This window comes from Trachemys scripta, chromosome 11 (assembly GCF_013100865.1).
Source record: "Trachemys scripta elegans isolate TJP31775 chromosome 11, CAS_Tse_1.0, whole genome shotgun sequence".
NCBI lineage: Eukaryota > Metazoa > Chordata > Testudines > Emydidae > Trachemys > Trachemys scripta.
In genome coordinates, this window is record NC_048308.1 from 9547451 (window position 1) to 9558412 (window position 10962).

The 10962-nt window shown below is 43.1% G+C and overlaps 1 protein-coding gene across 3 annotated transcripts in view; it reads right to left on the reverse strand.

Moving 5' to 3' along the window:
• The window catches only part of ADCY5 (adenylate cyclase 5), a gene marked incomplete in the record, with an annotated part of 307551 nt that overhangs the window by 97467 nt on the left and 199122 nt on the right, over window positions 1-10962 (reverse strand).

Consider the following 10962-nt stretch of genomic DNA (forward strand, 5'->3'; position numbering starts at 1 on the left):
CTTCATCATGAAAGTTGAACTTACAAATGTAGAATTATGTACAAAAAATAACTGTGTTCAAAAATAAAACAATGTAAAATCTACAAGTCCACTCAGTCCTACTTCAGCCAATTGCTCAGACAAACAAGTTTGGTTACAATTTGCAGGAGATAATGCTGCCCGCTTTTTGTTTACAATGTCACCTAAAAGTGGGAACAGGGTGTTTGCATGGCACTGTTATAGCCAGCATCGCAAGATATTACATGCCAGATCCGCTAAAGATTCGTATGTCCCTTCATGATTCAACCACCATACCAGAGGACATGCGACCACGCTAATGACGCTCAATAACTATCCAAAGCAGAGTGGTCTGACCCATGTTCATTTTCATCATCTGAGTCAGATGCCACCAGCAGAAGGTTGATTTTCTTTTTTGGTGGTTCAGGTTCTGTAGTTTCCGCATCGGAGTGTTGCTCTTTTAAGACTTCTAAAAGCATGCTCCACACCTCGTCCTTCTCAGATTTTGAATGGCACTTCAGATTCTTAAACCTTAGGTCGAATGCTGTAGCTATTTTTAGAAATCTCGCATTGGTACTTTCTTTGCGTTTTGTCAAATCTGCTGTGATAGTGTTCTTAAACTGGGTCATCATCCGAGACTGCTATAACATTAAATATATGGCAGAATGCGGGTAAAACAGAACAGGAAACATACAATTCTCCCCCAAGGAGTTCAGTCACAAATGTAACTAACACATTATTTTTTAACAAGCATCATCAGCATGGAAGCATGTCCTCTGGAATGGTGGCCGAAGCCTGAAGGGCATACGAATGTTAAGCATATCGGGCAAGTAAATACCTTGCAATGCCGGCTACAAAAGTGCCATGGCTACAAAGGTGCTACGTGAATGCCTGTTCTCATTTTCAAGTGACAATGTAAATAAGAAGCAGGCAGCATTATCTCCTGTAAATGTAAACAAACTTGTTTGTCTTAGCGATTGGCTGAACAAGAAGTAGGACTGAGTGGACTTGTAGGCTCTAAAGTTTTACATTGTTTTGGTTTTGAGTGCAGTTATGTAACAAAAAAATCTACATTTGTAAGTTACACTTTCATGATAAAGACAATGCACCACAGTACTTGTATGAGGTGAACTGAAAAATACTATTTATTTTATCATTCTTAAAGTGCAAATATTTGTAATAAAATAATAATATAACATGAACACTGTACACTTTGTATTCTGTGTTGTAATAGAAATCAATATATTTGAAAATGTAGAAAAACATCGAAAAATATTTAATACATTTCAATTGGTGTTCTATTATTTAACAGTGCGATTAATCATGATCAATTTTTCTGAGTTAATCGCATGAGTTAACCACGATTAATGAACAGCCCTACTTTTAACATAGTATGGAATATTTACCTTTCAGACACACTCTGTATTCACTGCGACTGTTAAGCAAGAATCACAGAGCAGGCAGCGAAGGAGGACTAAACTTCAGCTGACCAGTGTACAGAAAGCAAACTATTCATGTTTGCACCTTGAATCAATGGTGTCAGAAGTTAGAGAGGAAGAGACCAATTCAGTCTCATCTAGTCCAGTGCAGGAGGCTCCTTACAGTATATTTTTCAGAGCTTTGTCTAGCACAGCTTTAAATCCATAAGCTCTCGACATTTGCTGTTTGAATCACATTTGGCAAGTTTATCCTAGCATCAAGGATATTTAGCCAAGCAAGGCTGCTTTTCCATTCCCTATCCTAGAGCAGCAATATGTGCAGAATGATCACTTTCAACCTAACAACCTTATTTGGGGTCTTGCTTCCTTGCTCCCTCTTCTCCACTCCCTTTTTATCTTCTACAGTTTTCTTGCAAATTAACTCATTTGCAAACTGTTTGGACCAGGGATTATGTCCCTGCTCAAAATGGAAAGCATTGGGATTGCCTATATCATTACGTTACAGTGTTATACAGCACTAATTCCTTGGATAAAACAGGTGACTGTAGGGAAGGTGACTAGCGCTGTAAAGTGGACGAGCTTGTGCCAAGACATGAAGAGAACCTCACAGAGAATTGAAAGTATGGATCAGAGGGACAAGTGAAGTTTCACAAGGGTAATTTTCAGTCCAGTTTAGGGAACATATTATATTGATGACACAAAGAAGAAATATGAGGTAAAACATCAATTATTTGCTGGGAGGATTGAATTAGCAGGGAAAAGACATTCTAATTAGAAGAGGAAAGCAACCAACTATAGATTGAGTTGCACAAAGATGGGACAGATAATAGGGCCTATGGAATTTAATCATTGAATCATTGAATCATAGAACCATAGGGTTAGAAGTTTGAGGTAGTTGCTAATTGCAGATGTAAAATTTCACCTTTTAAGGCAGGTTTTAACAATCTAGCCCATTAAATCATAGAACTTTGTGACTTGCTTTCCCCTGCCCTGAAGCGCCAGAATACCAGGATGAGAGCAGCCCTCACAGTTGAGAAGCGAGTGGCGATAGCCCTGTAGAAGCTTGCAACACCAGACAGCTACCGGTCAGTCGGGAATCAATTTGGAGTGGGCAAATCTACTGTGGGGGCTGCTGTGATGCAAGTAGCCAAAGCAATCACTGAGGTGCTGCTACGAAAGGTAGTGACTCTGGGAAATGTGCAGGTCATAGTGGATGGCTTTGCTGCAATGGGATTCCCTAACTGTGGTGGGGCGATAGATGGAACCCATATCCCTATCTTGGCACCGGAGCACCAGGGTACCCAGTACATAAACCGCAAGGGGTACTTTTCAATGGTGCTGCAAGCACATGTGGATCACAAGGGACGTTTCACCAACATCAACGTGGGCTGGCCGGGAAGGGTTCATGACGCTCGCGTCTTCAGGAACACTACTCTGTTTAAACGGCTGCAGCAAGGGACTTACTTCACGGACCAGAAAATAACCGTTGGGGATGTTGAAATGCCAATAGTTATTCTTGGGGACCCAGCCTACCCCTTAATGCCATGGCTCATGAAGCCATACACAGGCAGCCTGGACAGGAGTCAGGAGCTGTTCAACTACAGGCTGAGCAAGTGCAGAATGGTGGTAGAATGTGCATTTGGCCATTTAAAAGGTCGCTGGCGATCGTTACTGACTCGCTCAGACCTCAGCCAAAGCAATATCCCCATTGTTATTTCTGCTTGCTGTGTGGTCCACAATCTCTGTGAAAGTAAGGGGGAGACCTTTATGGCGGGGTGGGAGGCTGAGGCAAATCGCCTGGCTGCTGATTACGCGCAGCCAGACACCAGGGCATTTAGAAGAGCACACCAGGAAGCACTGTGCATCAGAGAAGCTTTGAAAACCAGTTTCATGACTGGCCAGGCTACAGTGTGAAATTTCTGTTTGTTTCTCCTTCATGAAAACCCGCCCCCTTTATTGACTCATTCTCTGTAAGGAACCCACCCTTATCCCCGCCTCGGAATCCACGGTCAGATCCCCATTTGATTCTTTGCCGAAAACTTGATCCCAGATTTTTAGTTTTAAAGACTTTTTAGAAAATTTAGTTAACTTCCTTTGTTGTACACTTTTACATTTATTTCTGCATTCCAATATGGACTAGAATGGAAAGAAACGTGTTCTCATGGCATTTTCAGCTCAACCAGAAAGAAGAAGAATCAAATCTCACAAATCAGGCTGTTTTTCCACCAGATTTCCAGTTAAAGAAGATCAGATAGCTTAGATAAGCATTGCAGCCGCAACGCTGAGAAGTAGAAGTGTCTAGCTCCTCTATTGTGAATAGCAAAACACTGTGGGAGTTGGTCTCAAATACTTATAAAATCCACCCAACTGTGTTTTCACAAACTCCAATTTGGTTTAACATGAATGTAATAAATGGGAGAGCGGAAACCACTTTGCTTCACATAAATAGAAAAATAGGGGGTCTTAACTATCTATTTGATGATGTATTTTTTCAGAACTTCAAAAGAGAAAGTGGTTATAAATTTACCTGAGGACCAAGCATGAAAATAAGGGCAGTTTAGAAATAATAATCAGGCTACTGTGTGAAAATTGGGAGGATTTTCTGGAACATCCGTTCTGGGAGACTTTGATTTCAGGGGCAAACACTCGGCATGCTACTTGCAGCATTCAGTTAAAGAAGGTAACCTGAATATGTCACACTCTAAATGTGATATCACTGTAAGACAAACTGAAGAGCTCTCCAGGAATATGAAAACCCAGGCAATCCACTCATCTTCAAGAACGTTTTGGGAAGTGTGGCTGCTTTCTGCCCTCTCTCCATCCCTTTCTCATATATGCCTCATTTTCTCCATCCATAAAAGTCAGATACTACATCAATTCGTTGTTATGAAGTGCCATCAATATTATTAAAGCACCTTAGGGCATCAGGTAGAATGTATCAATTTAGTGCTTTAATTATTATTATTACTATAACTTATTGCAGCAACTAGGTATCCCTTAAATGCCCCCCACCCAAGTATTGACCCATCTGGCCCCTGTTTAGCTTTTGAAATATCACTGGATCATCAATTTGGCTTTAGAGCAGTAGAATTAAAGAGGACAGCTCCAAAATCACACAGAGCTTGAAATAAAATTTTAGATTACATTATGACTCTCATATAGTAGGTATGGGACATATAAGAAGATAAAGGGAATTGTCCTTGGTTTGCTCAGAACATACACGTACATCTTGGAGGAGGGGGCATAGAGAAAGGCGACAAATAAACATCATGCTAATGTTGGGAAAATGCATGATTGTCATCAAATAAATTATAGGCGAAATTCACCCTTGTGCCAAAACAAGGCTTACGTGCCATGGAAGACCCTCTGAAAGGAGGTCCGTAAGGGGATGTTAAGTGGAGCAAAGGCTTTGTGCTGGCCCTTAGCGCTAGGGTGAAATTCACTCCATGTGAATATTTTGAATTTTTCCTAAGTCAATGAAACCTTGTGTTAAGCATCATGTACAATTGTGGCCCTGAGTTGCTGAAAACTAAGTTTTGTTTTGCACCTGCCCATTTTCTCCAAAGTCTCCATTTCCACCAAGCCTCTTCAAGGCGTTTTGGATGCAGATCTTGGAGTATGATCAAAAATCCTAGGTGGCTGAACTACCCATAAATTAAAGAATGGAGCTTCCATTCTGCAATTGTTCTGAATAAGCTACACTAAAATGTATCTTCAGTTGTACATGAATCCAGTAAGCCCAGAACCTGTTGCACATTCTCTCTCCACCTAATGGTTTGTTTAGGGAAAAGATGCCCATTTGTCAGGGAGTGAATTAAGCAATGTGAAGTGCAGGAATTGAGATTCTTGACTGATAACAGAAAGGAACAAATAGGAGAACCATCCATTTTCTACCCTCTGTGGGTATGGGCTTTTGAAAATTTAAGAGGTGGTAATTATAATGATTATATTTTATTGCATCCAAAACAGCAAGATTAAATATCAAGGCTTCAACAGAGTAATTGACAGGTATGAATACATACTGAGATTTGATTCTAGATGTGATATTAATGGTAGCAATTTGTAATAAAGTGTAAACAGATAAAATATTACAGAGAAACACTGGTAATATGAATGCAATTGGGGACATTATAGCAATTTGGATAAACGGGTTCAGATAAGACATGGAGTTTTAATGTAAATGAAGCCTATTTGTCTACATGATCTCATTTTGAGGAAGAAGACTGTTAGGATAGTAGTAATAATAAAGCAACAATATTAGATGCTTAGATATTGCAGTGAAGAGCGCAGTGTAGATGGTAAGAAATGTTAGCTAGGATAGGTAACGAAGATGTCGCTGGACTCAGATAGCCTCAGTTTTTGAAGACATAGCATTAAACTAAACTAACCGTCAAAACAGAAGAAAAGGAATTCTGTAGGCAGTCTTACACCTATTCCGCGTACAGGACTGCATAAGCTACAATCTTCTAGGGGTTCTGCACCCCCCAGCTATCATGTCCTCACTGATTTGCCATTCATGTCCTCATCCAACTTCCAAGCTGATCAACCTCAACAGAGATTGATATCCCTAACAGTCCTTGAGGTTTGAAAAGTTGTACTTCAGATCAACTTCTTGGCTTCCTAGAGCAGGAAACAGACCACTGGTAATACAAATAATTAATAGTAATAAATAAAGTGGAAAAGGCATTTGACCACAGCCTGAGGGCAGAAATCTCAGGTAGGTTGGGTGAGGTCAGCTGCGGAAATGTGTCCATCATGGATCTGATCATAGGTTGTGAGGGATTGTAATGATCTCTGTACATGCTACTACATATTGAGCTCCACACAACTGACAGTGGACCACACTGTAGGCAATGGGGAATAGTGCAGTGTAGCTAGTCACAAAATCAAAATGGCCTGGGCACTGAAATGGAGCTGACTAACGATAAGCCTATAGATCATCACAACTCAAGCCTGAAGAAATCAGAAACTACAACACAGTATAAAAGTGACCACAGATATAGAGCAGCAGCGAAAGCACTGTCATTTCACATCTATAGTGTGAATATGCTAACATCAGTCTAACAAATGAATCTTCTACCTACCATGTTTGCTAAGAACCACTCTTCTGGGGAACATTTGTGGTGCATTAAGGGAGAAGAGCTGGAAGCTAAGGTGGCTTCTTTCATTAATGATTCTAAAAGAAAAAGAGGCCATACTGAAAGGGGTATAGCTCACCCGTTAAGGGACCATCCTGCTCCCAATGACATCACTAGTAAGACTTGTGTGGATTTCAGTGGGAGAAGAAGTGGGCTTAAAGACTTTAGAAGAAGAAATAAAGAGGAGGATCCACTGTGGGAGTAAAACAGCTTTCTTTGGATGCTGAAATCTTCACTGGTATCCTTCAGTGGTTGGCAATAATCTGGGGTGAAATCTTGTCTCTACTGAAGTCAAAGGCAAATTCCCACTGACCTTATTGGTGTCAGGACTTCACCCCCCACGGTTACTAAAAGTTACAAACCCAGCATCTAGTATCATACCTTGTTTAATCAATATAATATTTAAAACTCATATATATCCATACTTCCCTTTGTAATTCTGTAACTGTTAAAGACTTCTGAATTACCAAACTAAACATAAAAAAATTCCGGATGCACATTGGCAGGCATAAAAATAGATCCCCTTCATTTGAAGGCAGCTTTGGATAAATCACTGGATGAATAATACTTTTGGGTAAAATCCATCCTGCAATATGAAACGTATTCCACACATCATTCCTCCCTTCCTAATTATCTGACACTTGGAATTCAACGAGCGAATGCTTTACATAAATTAAGTTAGTTACTTATGGAAGTACTAAAGTGAAGTTAAATGCTCTTATACTGTGTATTCTATCTTGCGCTGTTCAGATAGTACACAGCAGTACCAGAAAATGTCTTCATACCACTTCCATTTCTACTCAGTAGGGCAGGGGCAATGGCAACCGGCAAATCTGGCTTCTATTCCCTTCTGCCTCACTGTTTGACCACGGGCCTATTGCCTAAACGGTCTGTGCCTCAGTTTCCTCGCCTGTAAAAAAATGTGTAATAATGCTTACCTAGCTTTTTCCCAAGTGTGCCGAGATCCTCAGATAAAAGGCACTATGTAATAACTAAGATTACTAAGTATTATAATTTGCAACAATTTGGCACTGAATGGGTGAACAAACATACAGCATATACCAAGCGGGTGTGCAGCTGGAAAAACAACGAACAGGACACGTGTACAGTATGATGGGGAGGAGGCCTGCTTTAATTGTACCTCTTCCTGCGAGCTGCTTTTCCTGCTATCTAAGGCACTTATTGGCCCCTCAACCCCCAACACACACCTAAATTACCACAGCATCTGAACACCTCATAATCTTTATCATCATCCTTTTGAGGTAGGTAAGTACTATTTTGCCCTATTTTATACCCAGGGCACTGAGGCACAGAGAGACCAAGGGTAGGGCTACACTGCAATCAGGGGTGTGACTGAAGCACATGTAGACACCCGTGAGCTAGCACTGATCTAAGTAACTCGAACGACAATAGCAGTGAAGCTGCGGCAACTTGGGCTGACCGTCTGAGTACATATTCTGGGTCCCGAGCGAGCGTGTACAGCCTGTGGTGCTGTGAATTCACTGCTATTGCTATTGGAACCAGATCAAAGCTAGCTCGGGTGCGCTACACACAGGGGAAGCTCTATGTTTTTAGCCGCCCCAAGCACAGCAGTCAGGTGGCTTTCGGTGGCACGCCTGCAGGCGGTCCACTGGTCACGCAGATTTGGCGGCATGCCTGCGGGAGGTCCGCCGGTGCCGCGCCTTCGGCGTCCCTGCCGCCGAATTGCTGCCGAAACTGCGGCACCGTCGGACCTCCCGCAGGCATGCCTCCGAAGGCAGCCTGACTGCCACCCTCCCAGCGACCAGCAGGCCGCCCCCCACAGCTTGCCGCCCCAGGCACGCGCTTGCTGCGTTGGTGCCTGGAGCCGCCCCTGGCTACACACGCTGCAGGTACACCTCCGACTGCAGCGTAGACATACCCAAAGTGACGTGGCCAATGGTGAAAATGTGGGGAATCTGTCTGCACGATTTCTGAGTTCTGTGTGAGATTATGAACTCCCTGTGTGTGTATTTTTACCAAGCTGCAAACCCCATTTCGAATGTGGGGCTAGTTGTCATTTCTGTGGTGTTGCTGCTACTGTTAACTGAAATTTCAAGGCAGAGCAGCAGAGGCCTTACAACGGAGTCTCCTTACACTTTGACAATCATCCATCTAAATGACAAAGTTGGCTGCTGTCCAGGGCAAATCGGCTTTTCAGGTCTGAACTCAGGGGGGAGGTCGTCTTGGGAATGAAGTCACCTGACAGGGAACTGTGATCCTTCTCAGCCTCCTTGAGTGATATCAGTTGACAAAGGGTGTGAGGTTATTAAAAAGGGCAGGAGTTGAGCTGCTCAGTAGTCCATTTTTCACCAGCTCAAGAGGAGAGAGAACAACTCAGCATGTAGGAGGAGCCTGGTGAGGTAGAGGAATCTGCACCTACCTGGACACAGGTGGTCCCCTGAGAACACCCAAGGGAAGACTGGGTTAGTAGACGGCATTGCTTTTAGGATGTTTATTGTTTTCTAAATGATGTGCACTCTCTTACGCTTCATCTGGCAAGGAAAAGAGTCATTTCCTTAGAATCCTGGGCAAAGGGTTGGTGTGTGTTATATATTTCACAACCACCATGTATGTACATCCTGAGAGAGCTGAACTGTAACCCAGAAGGTTCACACCTTAGGTGGTATTTTGGGGGAGAGAGTCTTTAAGATGGGGAGAAGTCAGAAGGGGCAGCATTTAGAACAGAGTTCTAGACAGCTGGACAACATATTTCAACTCTCGGGAGGAGGTTCTCGACAAAGGGACTGTGCCTCAAAGAGGTACTAGGGACCCAAAGACTGGGGTACTGGCTGTACTCTGTTGAGGGTCCAGAGGCTTAAAACACAGATAGGCACAGCAGTCTAGTGAGTGGTCATGGGGAGCCAACTGGGACCCGACACCAAGGTCACAAAGGAAGTCTCTGATGGAGCAGGGAACTGAACGTGGGTGTCCCGAGGCTAGGGTGAGTATTCTAACCACTGGATTATCCCTCCTCACCTGGCTATATCCTCCTGTCTCCTCAACATGCCAGTTATTCTTATTTTGCATATCTACTAAATATCAGATCAAGCTACACCACACTACACTACTTTACGAATTATCATGCATTTTCTGACCTGTGTAACTTACACCACCATGAAACTTCGGCTGAGTTTTTCCAAGAGAACTGAGATAGCATCCAAACTTTTCATGGGGAAAATTTAAATCTAGTGAGAGAAAAGATTTGATTGTGCCAACTGATGAGGAAATAGCTGCTTTAGTTCTGCCAGCTACAGAACTTAACTTCATCTGCAAATGATTCAGGTAACCGAATAGACAGCAGAGGTCAAGATGGAAAAAGCCCGAGGGAGCTTCAGCAACACGGGCCAGGCAGATACGGTTTGGGGAGTGGAGTAGAGCACAGGGGGATGACAGGAAAGCAGTGACGCTCCTGTAGCACCGCAAGGTAGTTGTGGATCAGCAAGGAGTGCACTGAGGGAAACGTTGAGAAGAGGAACACCTGTTACACTTCTGAACTGTGGAGCAGAGCAAAGGGCTAAGGCTAGGGAACAGAGATGAGAACTGCCATCACACATGCAAACACCTTTAACTTTCCTATTTTATTCTCCCAATTTTCACATCAGTTGTTTCTTATTCTATTGAAACGTACATAGGATTTCTAATTTAATTTTAGGAGAAGCAATGCCACTCTGCTACTGCTGGATAAACAGATCTGCAAATAAACAACAGGAGCCGCAGCGGCAAGAACTTTGCTCTTGCTATAGCACTGTCCATCAAGGAATTTCAAAGCAGCGCACTCAATGAATTCATGCAATAAAACATAAAGAATAGGCCAGATGCTTACTCTGGAGAGTCTTGAGAGACTTTAATATACCAAACATCATTTTTTAATATAGTTATTAGTTTGCAATTTGATAATGCGTTCTCTAAAGAGTACCCTGGAGTTTGGTCAAATCTTTCCCAGAGCAGAGAAAGCTACCTGAAACTAGACAGTGCTTGGAAAAACTACACGATGTCTCGGACCAGAGAAATAAGAGGACAGAGTTATTGGTTCAGGACTATTTGCATATAAAGCACCAATTACTGTAGTATCTAGGTTATTTCTGCTCTCACAGTATAGGGTTACCATATTTCAGCAAGCAAAAAAAAGGACGGGAGGAGCCCCGCCCCTGCCCCTCCCACTTCCCGCCCCCCTCAGAACCCCCAACCCTCCCCCCGTTCCTTGTCCCCTGACTGCCCCCTCCTGGGACCCCTGCCCCTAACTACCCCCCAGGACTCCACCTCCTACCTAAGCCTCCCTGCCTCTTGTCCCCTGACTGCCCCAACCCTTATCCACACCCCCACCCCCACACAGACCCCTGGGACTCCCACGCCCCATCCAACCACTC